At 37.0% G+C, this 15,059-nt stretch overlaps 1 protein-coding gene across 10 annotated transcripts in view; it reads right to left on the reverse strand.

Moving 5' to 3' along the window:
* The window catches only part of CWC27 (CWC27 spliceosome associated cyclophilin), a 273,447-nt gene that overhangs the window by 165,399 nt on the left and 92,989 nt on the right, over positions 1-15,059 (reverse strand). The window lies entirely within an intron of this gene.

A 15,059-nucleotide genomic window follows, 5' to 3' on the forward strand; every position in this document is an offset into this window, starting at 1 on the left:
TTCTTTTTTGAAATTTCTTTCTTTTCTATGAGATATAATTTAGACAAAGTGTAATAAACTGTATCTTAAGTGTATACAGTTTAACAAGTTTTGATAGATGTTTACACTGGGGTAACCCAAACTCTTAGAGTGTTTCCATCATTTCAAAAGTTCCCTTGTACCCCTTTGCACATAATCTCTGCCACTCCCACTATCCCTGCCCACAACCACTGCTCTGGTTTTCTAACGCCGTATGTTAGATTGCCATGTTCTAATAATTCATACAAATGAAACTCACGTAGTATGTTCTCTTTGTTGTCAGGCTTCCTTCACTCAGAACAAAGCACTTTTTGAGATTCATAGAAAATACTATAGTGTGGATCAGTAATTTGTTTCTTTTTTATTGCTGAGTGGTAGTCCATCAAGAATATATACACTTTATCATCGATTATGTTGATACAAATTTGGATTGCTTCTAGTTTTTGGCTGTTATGAATATAGCTATTACGAACACACATGTACAAGTGTTTTTTGTGGATAAATGCTTTCATTTCTCTTGGATAAACACCTGGGCATGATGGAACACAGGGTATGTGCATGATGAACTTTATTAAAAATTCTCAAATTGCTTGTCATATTTCATACTCCCACCAGTGACTAGTTTGCTGCATTTTTGCTAAACTTCCAGTTTTTCAGTCTTTGTTATTAGTCAATCCAGTGAGTGTTATCTCATAGTGGTTTGATTTTGTTGCCTTTAAAATGATGTTGAACGTTTTTCCATGTGCTTACTGGCCATTCGTCTTCCTGTGAAATATCTGTTCAAGTCCTTTCCTCATTAAAAAAACTATCTTCTTATTTTTGAATGGTAAGATTCTAGATACAAGTCTTTATCAAATATACATGTTGCAAATATTTCTCCAAATCTGTATCCACCTATTCATTTTTTAACAATATCCTTTGATATGCAAAAAATTTTAATTTTGTAGATTTCCTTGTTATTCCTTTAAAGTGCAATTGATACTGGAATTATATAATGTGAAATCATAATTCTAATCATTATTTATTAAATCCAAAAGAAAATGCAATGAGGTCCAAGATGAATTTCCAATACCACATCTGTCACTGACCTCTGGTCCACGATTTCCTCTATTACTTTGATACATTTGACCTGAGCGGCTTTCCATTTTTAAGGCTTTTTCTACACCGCACTCCCCCCGCCCCCCAACTTAATAAGGCTATTTTAAATCTGACCTCTAGTACTTTAGTAATGCTACCTTATGTGTACAAATATACTGAATATTAATTTGACTCCTTTTTTCAAAGTCAACAAATCAGATATTCACACGGATCAGGCACTCAATACACCCTCCAGGTTGCCAAAAAGTGCTAACAGTTCCTCTGTGGGTCTGATCCTTAAATTACCTAACAGTAGGTCCCTGTCAAGGGTTCCACTTTCATGGGCTTTGTATTGCTGGATCTTTTAAACCTGGTAGTCATAAAGTGAAACCCTGACTGAGCGTATTCTGCCCACACATAGGCATTTATCCTTGTCTCTATTTGGACAGTAGCAGAACACTAGTCAGTGAGTAAATGTAGTGAGAAAAAAAAAAAAGCACAATCTCAGTATATTAGGCAGTGATGAATAAACTGAATACTGAAATTTAAACTGATAATAAATAATAAATTGTTTTATTCTTTAAAACAATATATCACTCAGCTATTAACAACTTACTCAGAACTTAAGTAAGAGCTTACAATATCTCTAATCTGAGACCTTCTCAGAAAGAATGGACTGAAAAATGCACTGTCAACTGAAACTTTTCTCTTTGCCAGTAAACTATTACTATTCTTTATAGGCTTTTACATATTTACAGATCTTTATCAACATACCTGTATTTTCAACCTGGGCTATTTACATTAGCTAACAGCACTTGGTCCATCACAAATTGTTATTATACAGAGATCATTTACAGAAATAAGAAAACAATGTATATTTGATTTTCAGAACTATAAAAAAAATGGAGTTGATTACACAGAAAGGCTGTGAAAAGGCAACTAATAAGTCCATTTCTACTGCCTCCAACTATTTCTTCAAACATATATCTTTAACAATGTCTACCTCTTAAAACTACCACTGACTTAATATGATCTCTTTTCTTCTAATGAATGTGATATCCCTGAATGAGCCAAGTCCCTAATTCTCCCTAGAATTACATGATGCAACTAGAGCAATAAGAGAACCTCACAAACTTACCCCAAATATTGTTTTATTTCAGCAGACACAAAAACTTGTTGAAACGCTAAATGATTAAAAATTCAGATTAAAATCTAGGAGATATATATATATATATACACACACACACATACACACACACAACACACTAAATTTCTTTAAGTATGAAAGTGGTATAACAGCTCTCAAAATATATAGGAAATAGTTTCAAGAAAAAATTAAAAAGCTCTCTTTAAATTTTACTATAAATGCTTTATAATATTTCTTCCTATTAGGAAAACTAATTTTATTTGCTTTTGAAAATATGTTCTACAAAAGCTTTAATTAAAGCATAAATATATCAACATTTAAAAAAAAGTTATAACAATTAGAACAAATCAATCATGTCTATAAGTACTGACATTAGGTGGTGTTATTCTCATTGTTTAACTGCTAAGACATGTCTGACTCTTTTGCATACTCATAGACTATAGCCTGCCAGGCTCCTCTGTCCACAGGACTTCTCAGGGAAGAATACTGGAGTGAGTTGCCATTTCCTTCTCCAGGGGATCTTCCTGACCTAGAGATCGAACCCAAGCTCCTGCATTGCAGGAAGATTCTTTACCACTGAGCCACTTGATATTAGGTGGTATGTGTACCTACTAAATTGGCTCATTACAGGACACATTTTGCTTTTTAAAAAGAATGTGAGGTATTTGTTTAAAATTAATGTTGAAGACTTCAGTCATCTAAAAAACTATAAAATCTGCATTCAAAAAGAATAACCTAAAAACTTTTGGACTAAACAGGATGGTGATGATAATAATTCCCTGTAAGCCAAGCTTCCTCCTGATAGCTAAATTTATGTTTGACCTGCTCATATTATGGATTTCTTACAAATAGCCTTTTTCACAGTCTTTGCTTTTCTCTTGGAGACCTACAATAAGACTACATTAAATCAAGAAAAAGTTTTTTTCTATCAAAGTGAGCGTGAGGGAAAATGTCTGAATAAAAATGGTTACTCCCAAATGTTCAGTATGAGTTACTCACACTTCCATACCCTTGTTTGCCTTGTTCTATTAAAATAGAAAGAAGAACCTGATGAAGCTTTCTGAAGAATCTTTTCACGTTCAACCAAATATTATTTGTGAAATGGTCATGATGGAACACTATTTAAGTAGGTACATTATTACCACATTACTCCCAACTGCTCACTGTGTAGGCTTGCTTCAGTCATTATTCAATAAACATTTATCCCTGGGAGGTTAAAAGACGTTCCACTTGCTTGAGCCTCATAGTACTTGGTTTTGATTCATAAATAGAGTATAACTATACCTTACACATTTCTTATATTGCTCTCAAAGAAGCAATAAATTAATTGAAACCTCCTCATTTTAAACATAGACCAGAGCCCTGCTCTATGTCAACCCTAACTATACAAGGTGAAACAGCTACAAAGCACCTGCTTATTATGCCAGAATGTTCAGAAAAGATATATATTTTCTACTTGCAGAAGCCTCAGAATGTTGATTTCACTCATTGCTAAGAAAATACTACTTAAAACACTCTTCTGCAATAATTACTTAGGAGTGAAAACTTTCAGCTCTCTTACTTCCTTATTTATTCCCAAACCACTTTTTTCAAATATGATAACAATCATAAATCTCTTTTTCAAAAGGCCAGCAACTGGTAATTGTTAGACCGTTAATACTAAGGTTACCAAGCATTTACTCAAGATAGCAAAAGTTTAAACATGACCACACTAACTATAAACTTGGCTCAGAGTACCAGTGATCTCATATCAGCCTGTAGGCACTGCAGGGGAAGAAAGGAGAAGAGAAAAACTAAACACTACAACTCCAAATGTAGTAAACCAGATTCTTTTCTTGACAAGACTCTTTAAAAAAAAAAAAAAAAACACCACAACTCCAAAAACCTTAATTCCTAGATACAGTGAATAGTTTGCTTGTAGACTAATCAGTATGTTTGTCTTTCACAAGTGTTATTTAAAAGTGCTAGAATAAAAGAATGAAGCAGACTGCTAAAACCAGGAGATGGATTATGACCCTAAGCTAGGATATTGATAGGTATTTATGAGAAAAACACATATAAGTTAACATCAGTGCTGAAAATTGGAATATTAATCGAGAAACAGCTATAAGAAGAACTAAGATGTGGCTTCCTTGTTCTATCCTAGAACAGAGAATATTGACTCTATTAATATTTTTTATCCAAGATCAACTTCATAAAATGAACATTTTATGAAAATATGAGTTTTCATCTCAAGTACGAATTTTTACAAAGTAGGTGCTATGTGTAGGGTATTGCACAAGGCACTGAAGTCAAAAGTGTCAGTACTTCTCACATCCATAAGAATGACTATTATCAAAAAAAACCCCAAACAGAAAATAACAAGTGTTGGCAAGAATGTAAAGAAATCAGAACCCCTGTGCACTGTTGGTGGGAATGTAAAGAGTTCAGCACTATGGAAAACAGTATGGTAGTTCTTCAAAAAACTAATAAGGGTAGAATGACCTCATGACCAAGCAATCCTACTTGTGGTTATATACCCCAAAGAACTGAAAGCAGGATCTCACAGAGGTATTTACACATTCATTTTCCTAATAGCATTATTCACAATAGAAACCCAACTGTCTGCTGATAGATTAATGGATAAACAAAATGTGGTACATAAATACAATGGAATATTATTCAGTCTTAAAAAAGAGGGAAACTCCGACACATTGAGGAACCTTGAGGGCATTAGGCTAAGTGAAATGAGCCAGTCACAAAAAGACAACTACTGTGTGATACTACCTATAGTAGTCAAGGTTACAGAAACACAAAGTAGAATGATGGTTGCCAGGAACTTGGGAGGAAGGGAAAATTGGGAACTATTTAATAGGTATAGACATTCAGTTTTGCAAGATCAAAAAGTTCTGGAAGCTGGTTATACAACATGAATAAAGTTAACTCTACTGAATTATACACTTAAAAGGGTTATGATGGTAAATTTTATGCTCTGTTTTACCACATCTAAAAATTTTTTTTAAAAAGTGAGTTCCACGAGAAGGAGGGGCAAAATTATGTCAATACTTTGCGTAAGACAGTGCTCAATAAACTAAGTCAATTAACTTTTTGATGATAAGCTGAAATAAGGTCCAGAAGTTTTGCACTGCTTCCTCAGAAGAAAGCAGGGATTCACTGTTTGACTCAGTAGGGGCCTTAAAGTTCATTTCTTAAAAATAAAAAAGTCCACTCTCTCCCCATTCACACCCCTCCCCAGCACCTCTGGCAAAGGGCCGTTAACTTCCATTTGGACCACTGTAATGCTTTGTGATATGGCATATGTGTGTGCTTAGTCGCTTCACTCATGTCCAGCTGTTTGTGACTCCGTGGACTGTAGCCTGCCAGGCTCTTCTGTCCTATTTTGAGCCTGGTCTACCTGGTACAGGGCTTTCCTGGTGGCTCAGTTGGTAAAGAATCTGCCCACAATGGGGGGATCTGGGTTCGATCCCTGGGTTGGGAAGATCCCCTGGAGAAGGAAAAGGCTACCCACTCCAGTATTCTGGCCTGGAGAATTCCACGGACTATATAGTCCTTGGGGTCACAAAGAGTACAACTGAGTGACTTTCACTTACTACCTATTACAAAGTTTTTATTTATTGTTGAACCCCAAACTGCTTCCTAGCAACGTTCATTCATTAGTTCTGGCTCCCGCCTTAGGAATTCTAGAGAGGACAGAAATCACCTAGTTCTTTCATATGAACATCTTTCAGTATAAAGGGGTTGGAGACAATGCCATAATACCATAGTCTCTAGCTTTTTGCCTGCAAGTTCATGAGCCCGTTGCCCTCAAGGATGGGTAATAGGACCCATATAATTCCAAGTCATTTTCTCTTAAAATAGAGTTCAAAATGTTCTGATTAAAAGTTCAAAGGAATGTTAATTCATTTGAAATCATTTATAATTTTAGGTTTTCCTTCTATTTGGCAATGCAAGCCTTTAATCACCAACAGGGTTTTTTCTTCAGACCCTGAAACTCCATTTGGCTCTTTTGTCCTTCCTCCAAGTAGCTCCTAGACATCTATAAATGATGTTAGCAAAGTGCTTTAGCCCAAAGGTTGTGACAAAAGCACAGTATCTTATTAGGAGCCATTTGGTTCATTTTCGTTTGTGTTGGAGATTTTAGGTGTTCAGCACTCAACAATCTAAAGTGATTAAGACGATTTTTGTCACTGTGATCATTGGGTTCATTTGTATAAACAAGAACCAATACTAGGCATTAGTTTGCAGCCCATCTAAATTACTGAAGCACTCTAACCAATTACTTTTGCTTTCCACTGTAAGGAAATCTCCTATATTTCAGTACTAGTGAAAGTTTATTTCAGGAATTTAAAAAAAGTAATTTAGGTAACATTATCATGTCTTCAAAATCATTCTGATGGACTATGCTGTCTAACCTATATCGATAGGTTATGCCATATACCAAAATAATTGCTTATAAACTTTTTGAAAAGTCTACTTTCATGTACTTAATTGAAATTCTATTAGCTTCTAAAAGGGTTGAAATTTACCTGAAGAGGAAAATAAAAATAAATTCAATAACTTAAATGCAATTAAATTCATATAATTAAAATTTACATTTCTCAAAAATTTTCCAGTAAATTAAAATGGAAACATAGTTGTAGCCATTCAAGTACCTATATAAATATCTTCTTCTATTTAAAATAAGATATTTAAAAGAAGATATTTATATAGGTACTTGAATGGCTACAACTATGTTTCCATTTTGATTCTCCAGTGCTATAAAAAGTTCTGCTAATGTTGAGAAAGAGACAAGCAACTAATTTCCCTTTTAAAACACCTGGGACCTTTCTCAAATCAAAATCTATGAGTTCCTTTCATTGTCAACCTAGAAAACAAGGTTCTTCTCTTCTGACAGAATTCCTTACTGGGATAAAGGGTAAAAAGAACTGATTCCTGATATATTTCTCCTAGAATATGTCATTTATAGAGTCTGTTTGAGACTAAACTTGCAAATGAAATGTCTTTGTACTTTAAAATGTTTCAATATTGTTTATTTAGTGCTAAGACACTAAAAAGAATGTTCTCTCATATACATAGCAAAACTTTGATTCTGTTTTCTCTTGCACACAAAGCTATCTTCAACTTTTTTTATTGTGCTGAATTTGGAAGTCTATAAAAGGCTCTCTTTGTTTCCTGATAATATGTAGTCGTCGTCTTTCCAGAATCACAAAATAAATGAAAACAGCAGAAGTGTTAAAAAATCTTAGCAAGCTTCAGAGTTCTCATCGAAGAAGTAAAACTAATATCTGGCAACAATATTTACTCTTTTCCTTTTTATTGACATATACAACTGACCGCCAATAGATGGAGGTTTTCTAAGAAATATCACCTCATAGAAACATGAATTCATCAAATAATTTCTGTACAAGACTTTGAAAAACTAAACTTCATAACATTAACATTAATGGAAATTGTTCTCATGTAAATGATCCCTTTAAAGTGAACCATTACAAAGAACTTGATGATTGAGATAGGGTTTATTTTGGGATTAGGATTTGAGAAACTATACTAGAACTCAGTACCTGCTATGTGAAGGAGTTGTAGATTTAATTCTGTTGGCTGTTGGGAGCCATTAAAGAAATATGATCAAGGGGAGCTGATACGACTAGAACTGCGTTTTGGGAAAGTCACTCCATCAACACAGTAAAGGCCAGATGGAAGACTGAAGTCAGGGAAGCCAGCTAACTGCAACAATATACGCCAAGGGCCAGCAATATTTCTGTAAAGGACCAGATAGTAAATATTTTTGGCTTTATAGGCCACATGGTCTTGATCACAAGTACTCAACTCTGCCCTTGTGGTATAAAGGCAGCAACAGACAAAATGTAAACAAATGAGTGTGGCTGTGTTCTCTTAAAACTTCTGCCAACTAAAGAACATCACTAGCCATCTGCTCTGCAAGGGCTGAGTCACTAGCCACTGCAGTCGCTGACCTTCAACACACCCTGAAAGGAGTTCAGGGTGGAGATCAAGAATGAGGTACTCTGTGCTCTGGTAAAACTGGCAAAACAGGCCTTCAGATAGATATTTTCAGGAGAAAATTTTGTGAGTTAAATTTCTTGCATCCTCCCATATTTAGTAAAGCACTAAGATCACTAACAGAGGTATCTGTGCCTCGTGACTAGCAGAAACCTTTTACTGAGATGTACTTGGTTGCACGCATCCCTTTGCCAAAACCACATATATGCTGACCTCCCGCCTTACTTCTTCAGAGCAGTTCCTCAGACCTATCTGAGAGGCTGCCTCCTGGGATACAGTGCTCAGTAAGTCCCCAGTATAAATGAAACTCACAGCTCTCAAACTGTGTGTTTTTTATTTCAGTCAACACTTTCAGAAACAGGTGATTCAGAAATAAGTGGCAGGATGGATTTAGTCTATAAGCTGTAAGTTTGCCAATCTCTGTTCTAAGTAAAAAATAAAAACTAGAACTTGGCAAGTACAGTGGCAATGAAGACATAAAGAAATCAATCTTAAGGATTTAAGTAGAAGATCTGGTAGGTTTTGGAGACTGACTAGATGTAGAGATAGATATGAGAGGAATAAGAGTCTAGGATGTCATCCAAATTTCTAGTTTGGTCATCTAGGTGGGCAAGAACATAGTCACTGAGAGACGGAATCTAGGATGGGAAGTAAATGTGGTAAGAATTACTGCCATTGTGCTGCTTTATATTACACCTCCAAAGGTCTGTATAGTCAAAGCTATGGTTTTTCCAGTAGTCATGTATGGATGTGAGAGTCAGACCATAAAGAAGGCTGAGCGCTGAAGAACTGATGTTTTTGAACTGTGGTGCTGGAGAAGACTCTTGAGAGTCCTGTGGACTGCAAGGAGATAAAATCAGCCAATCCTAAAGGAAATTGGCCCTGAATATTCATTGGAAGGATTGATGCTGAAGCTGAAGCTTGAATACTTAGGCCACCTGATGAGAAGAGCTGACTCACTGGAAAAAGACCCTGATGCTGGAAAAGACTGAGAGGAGGAGGAGAAGGGGACGACAGAGGATGAGATGTTTGGATGGTATCACCAACTCAAGACATAAGTTTGAGCAAACTCCAAGAGACAGCGAAGGACAGGGAAGCCTGGAATGCTGTAGTCCATGGGGTTACAAAGAGTTGGATGTGACTTAGCAACTCAACTGATCAACAAGAACACTATGGCCAAAAGAACCATTCTCCAACATAAATCTGATCATGGCACTCCCCTGCTTAAAACTCAACAGCTCCCCAACAATGTGTAAGTCCTTTTAGGATCTAACTCCTATCTGAAAGTGAAAGTGAAGTTGCTCAGTCGTATCCAACTCTTTGCAACCCCATGGACTGTAGACTGCCAGGCTCCTCCATCCATGGGATTTTCCAGGCAAGAATACTGGAGTGAAATGTATGGAGAGAATACCATGGAAACTTACATTACCATATGTAAAAGAGATAGCCAACGGGAGTTTGCTGTATGGCTCAGGAAACTCAAACAGGCTCTGTATTAACCTAGAGGGGTGGGATGGGGAGGGAGATGGGAGGGAGGTTCAAAAGGGAGGGGATATATGTATACCTATGGCTGATTCACATTGAGGTTTGACAGAAAACAAAATTCTATAAAGCAATTATCCTTTAATTTAAAGAAAAAAAGAAAAAGAATACTCAAGTGGGTTACCATTTCCTCCTCCAGGGGATCTTCCTGACCCAGGGATTGAACCTATGTCTCCCTCATTGCAGGCAGACTTTTTATCATTTGAGCCACCAGAGAATCCCATCTTGTTGAAAAATAATAACAAGCAATTATAGTAGCTGCCTGTTGCCTTATATAGCATACATCATTACCTTCAGCTGAAAAAAACCTGCTCCATAGAAAAACTTATAAATATTATGCCAAAAATATGAACAGTTCTATATAGATGAGGAAAACTTTTTTAAACAAGTTTTTGTTTTCTGAAATGTCTTGAATTAGTACATATTACACCCCCTCCCTTTCTTTTTAATGAAAAGTGAGAGAAAGTTAAAACACATACAAGAGCAACAACAAAAATTCCCTTTTCTGGCAACTCCTTCTGTTATGTCCTTTCGAATACTCCATCTTTGCATCTATATCCTTTCAGGACAGGGCTCTGGGGTGGTGGAGTCATTCCTCCCCATCTGGCTGTTCTCTGGAACGGCCTGCAGAGTTCAGTTCTCTGCTTGGCACACTCAGTTACTTGTTCCTACCACACTAACTCCCAGACCCAGACTGGAGATTTGGCTCAGGAGGGGGCAGGCCTGAAGGGCTATGTCCCTGGCACGGAGCTCATCTGCAGGAGTTTCCTCCCAAAAAGAATCCTGTGAGATTAGGTATAAGAAAATCTGTAATTTGCAGTCTTCTGGCCACAGATGGCCCTGCTCAGGCAGTTACCAGGCCCCTGGTAAGAAGTGTCAGGAATCCTCTTTGATTCTATCCCCTCTGGGCATTCAGTCCGTGCCATGTCTAGCTGCCATTTCTTCTTTCACAATCAACTTTTCCCCCATCTTCTCCTTTCTATGTTCTTTTCAAGTGCTTTAATCTTTCCTTTGTATAACTGCCCCAGATTCCTAACTGATCTTTTTGCCTCCAGTCTTCCACTGCTGTAATCCATCTTACGAGTGTAGCACTCAGAAACCTTAAATAGCCCTCCAAGGAAAGCCGAGACAGACTGCCTCAGACTCCACTCCAGACCAGCACTTCTTTCCCCAGTATTTGTCCATGAAGATAGCTGGGTCTCTCCCAGCTCCCTCACCAGACCTTGTGTTTTCCTGCTTTCGGGTATTTTCTCAAATCCCCTCCAAAAAGGAGTGGCCTGTCTTTATCCCACTCAGTTTTTTAAATAAAAATTTTTAATTGAAGTATAATTGCTTTACAGAATGTTGTTGTTTTCTGTCAAATCTCAACATGAATCAGTCATAGGTATACATATATCCCCTCCCTTTTGAACCTCCCTCCCATCTCCCACCATCCCACCCCTCTAGATTGAATCAGAGCCCCTGTTTGAGTTTCCTGAGCCATACAGCAAACTCCCGTTGGCTATCTCTTTTACATATGGTAATGTAAATTTTCATGTTACTCTTTCCATATATCTCACCCTCTCCTCCCCCTCCCCATGTCTATAAGTCTATTCTCTATGCCTGCTTCTCCACTGTTCTCCTGTAAATAAATTCTTCAGTACCATTTTTTCTAGATTCCATATATATGTGTTAGGATACAATATTTCTCTTTCTCTTTCTGACTCACTTCACTCTGTATAGTAGCTTCTAGGTTCATCCACGTCATCAGAACTGACTCAAATGCATTTCTTTTTATGGCTGAATAATATTCCATTGTGTATATATACCACAACTTCTTTATCCATTCATCTGTTGATGGACATCTAGGTAGCTTTCATGTTCTAGCTATTGTAAATAGTGCTGCAGTGAACAATGGGATACATGTGTCTTTTTCAATTTTGGTTTCCTCAGTATCCCACTCAGTTTTTAGTGAGTGAGTGAGTGAGGGAAGTCGCTCAGTCGTGTCCGACTCTTTGCGACCCCATGGAAGGTAGCCTACCAGCTAAATGCTATCTACTCTGTTAAGCTCTCCTTCTTCACAAGAGTCAACCTTAATTCTTTCCAACACTGCCTGTATAATAATACTTAACTCCCCAACTTCTGTCTCCTATGTCACTATACTACATTTTACTGAAGTTATTTTCCCCTCATCTTCATTATTGGAATCATCACAGAGATCAACATAATTCAACATACAGTAGATGAATGCTGAATTAATGTTTCTTCTCAACAAATGTTTTGAGGACCAAGACTTTGTCTTCACATCTCTAATCTCTGCACATCTAATTAAAGATCTGATGAAGGTACTTAATAGACATAAGTACTTCACTTATTCACTCATTCAATAAGTGTTTCCTGAGCACCCAGTGTATGTCAGGCACAGAGGTTAGGAGTTCACAAAGAGGACTGAACTAAAATTATAAAAATCGTCTGTGACATGGGAAGATGTGCCTGTGACACAAATCTCCTAAAATACTTGTAATCTGCTGAATGATAGGGGTGACAGAAGTGTCTTATACAGAGCTCCTAAATTTCTTGGAACTTCCTGGGTGACAGGAGTATCTTTTGTTCTAATGAGGTGACTGTTGGCGGGCTAACTGGACAGCCTCAGGATAGAGGCTGGCACGAGAAAGGTCAAACCGTGATTAGAAGCTTGGAACTTTCAGCTTCACCATCCACCTTCTAGGGAGGGAGGAGGAGATGGAGATTGAGTTAATAATCATGCTTTTGTAATGAAACCTTCACAGAAACTCCTAAACTTCAGGTTTCGGAGAGCTCATGGGTTGGTGAAAGCAACTATGCGCTCGGAGGGTGATACCCTCTAAACTTCACAAGGACAGAGGTGCCTGTGCTCAGGACCTTCCAGATCTCATGCGATGATTATCTCCTCTGGCAGTTCACCTGTATCCTTTAAAAATCCTTTATAACAAACCAGTAAACAAAAGTATTTCCCAGAGTTCTGTGGGTTGTTACAGCAAACTACTGAACCTGAGAGAGAGGAAAAAATGTGGGAGTCTCAGATTTGTATGGAGAAGGCAATGGCAACCCACTCCAGTACTCTTGCCTGGAAAATCCCATGGACGGAGGAGCCTGGTAGGCTGCAGTCCATGGAGTCAAGAAGAGTCGGACACGACTGAGCACCTTCACTTTCACTTTTCACTTTCATGCATTGGAGAAGGAAATGGCAACCCACTCCAGTATTCTTGCCTGGAGAATCCCAGGGACGGGGGAGCCTAGTGGGCTGCTGTCTATGGGATCGCACAGAGTCAGACACAACTGAAGCGACTTAGCAGCAGCAGCAGCATCAGATTTGTAATGAAGTTGGATTCACTGTGGGTCATCTTCAAACCCACAGCTTGCAACTAGTATCTGAAATGGGGAACAGTCTTGTGGGACTTTAGTGTAAAAAGGCACAGCATAAGACATGACTGGGCAAGACGGAAGTTGGGGAGTAAGCATATATGAAACCTGTGGAATGTGTGCTAAGTCGAGGTATTAAGTAGCAGAACTGAATTAAATTGTAGGACACCTAGTTAGTGTTGGTGGAGAATTGCTTGCTGTGGAAAACCACACATTTGGTGTCAGAGGTGTGTGAGAAATAGTTTTTTCTTTTATGGTGCCATCTTGCATTGTTTTGAAAGGTTATTTTCCTATTGAAGAAGAGACCAGGTAGCTTCTTTTCTTCTTGAGTCAAGTTTTCATAATATGAATCATTATTTTTCAAAAATACCCTAGGCACATCAAATCTGAGTATAAAAGAAATTCTAAACCGAAACAAACTATTGTATAAATTTGGTCCATTTAGATTAGTATAGTTCTATTCCTTTTCTTTGATGCAAAAAATCAAGAGCTTACTAGGTTATTCTAAGATCCAAAGTTATAAATTTCAGGTTTAATACTTAGGGGGAAGTGGGCTTTCCAGAACACTTGTAAGTAAAGAGACAGAGGACACCTGTGTATTAACTCTGATTTCGCCCTCTGAATGAGAAAATGTCCTTGCTGACACTGAGTTTGGTTCAAGAACCAGGAGTCTGGTAATTATAAACATTCCCTTAAAAGGAAGCCCACAGATGGTCAGTTTAAGTTCTGGAATAGTGATGAAAATGGAATAGCTCCCAGATCGTTAGTTCTTTTAGAAGAGTGAATCTAAAAGGGTAGTGACATAGAAATAAATGAACTTTTCCTAATTCAAGGATACTACCTTGCATGTAATTCGTTATTAGCAACTGCTGATTCCTATTATGAACTAAAAGAAGCTATGCTCAGATATGTTACATCTGCTTTTGCCCTGACTTTACTTCTGATGAGATACTGGATCTTTGGTTAATTAAATTAGGAACTAAAGCTAAAAAGCACACATGTATGTATATAGATAACCTCCTGTCAATCTAAAACCCACCCAAAACACTGTACTTAATTTAGAGAAAAACTAAGACAGCTTTGACTAAATAAGTAATGTTACTTATATTACTCAGGAATAAATCAATTACATGATCAATAATAACTACAAAGAATGATCATTTGATTAATTGAAAATAGTCCTTCTAGAACAGACAGTACTCCTACTCAGGAAACAAAATGTATATAATTCAGGAATCTCTAGGAAAAATATAGTAAGGTGCTTTTTGAGAGACACTTCAACTTTTTAGAAATGACACCTCAAAAGAAACAGAAAATGTCTTTTGACATTAAAAATGTCTTCCAAAGGAAATACTATTAAAAGTTTTCAACTTCAAAAATACTTTGAAGGGAAGAGTTCCTAGAACCGGCAACAACTACTTTAGATTTTATATTTTGGAACAAGTTCAGCAAAATTACACACTAAATAAGTTGTAAAGTTGTAAAACTAAATAAGAAAGATCCTTGTGAGCAGTTTTCGGGGTTTCTGTGTTTTTTTTTTTTCAATGTCCAACATGGTAAAAAGAGTGGTAAAATGGATTTTGTTAAGCCTGGATTTCTCTCTTATTGGTCTAAGCACAAGCTGTTTTGCTATATAGTAACAGATAAGACTAACATTAAACACGACTTCACTGAAATCTTTTCTGGTTTCCTTATGAAAAGGAGACTGATTAAAATCTTCTCCTGAGTTCTGAAACCAAATTTGGCAGTTCAGTAGCCAAAGTAAGCAACGGAGTCACATTAAAAACTTATCAGTGTACAAAGTTCTTTTTAAAAGTTAACAAAAATAAAGTAAGCTATTGAAGATTTTAACATCTCTAAAATACCAGTCCCAACA

This window comes from Ovis aries, chromosome 16 (assembly GCF_016772045.2).
Source record: "Ovis aries strain OAR_USU_Benz2616 breed Rambouillet chromosome 16, ARS-UI_Ramb_v3.0, whole genome shotgun sequence".
In the NCBI taxonomy this organism is placed as follows: domain Eukaryota; kingdom Metazoa; phylum Chordata; class Mammalia; order Artiodactyla; family Bovidae; genus Ovis; species Ovis aries.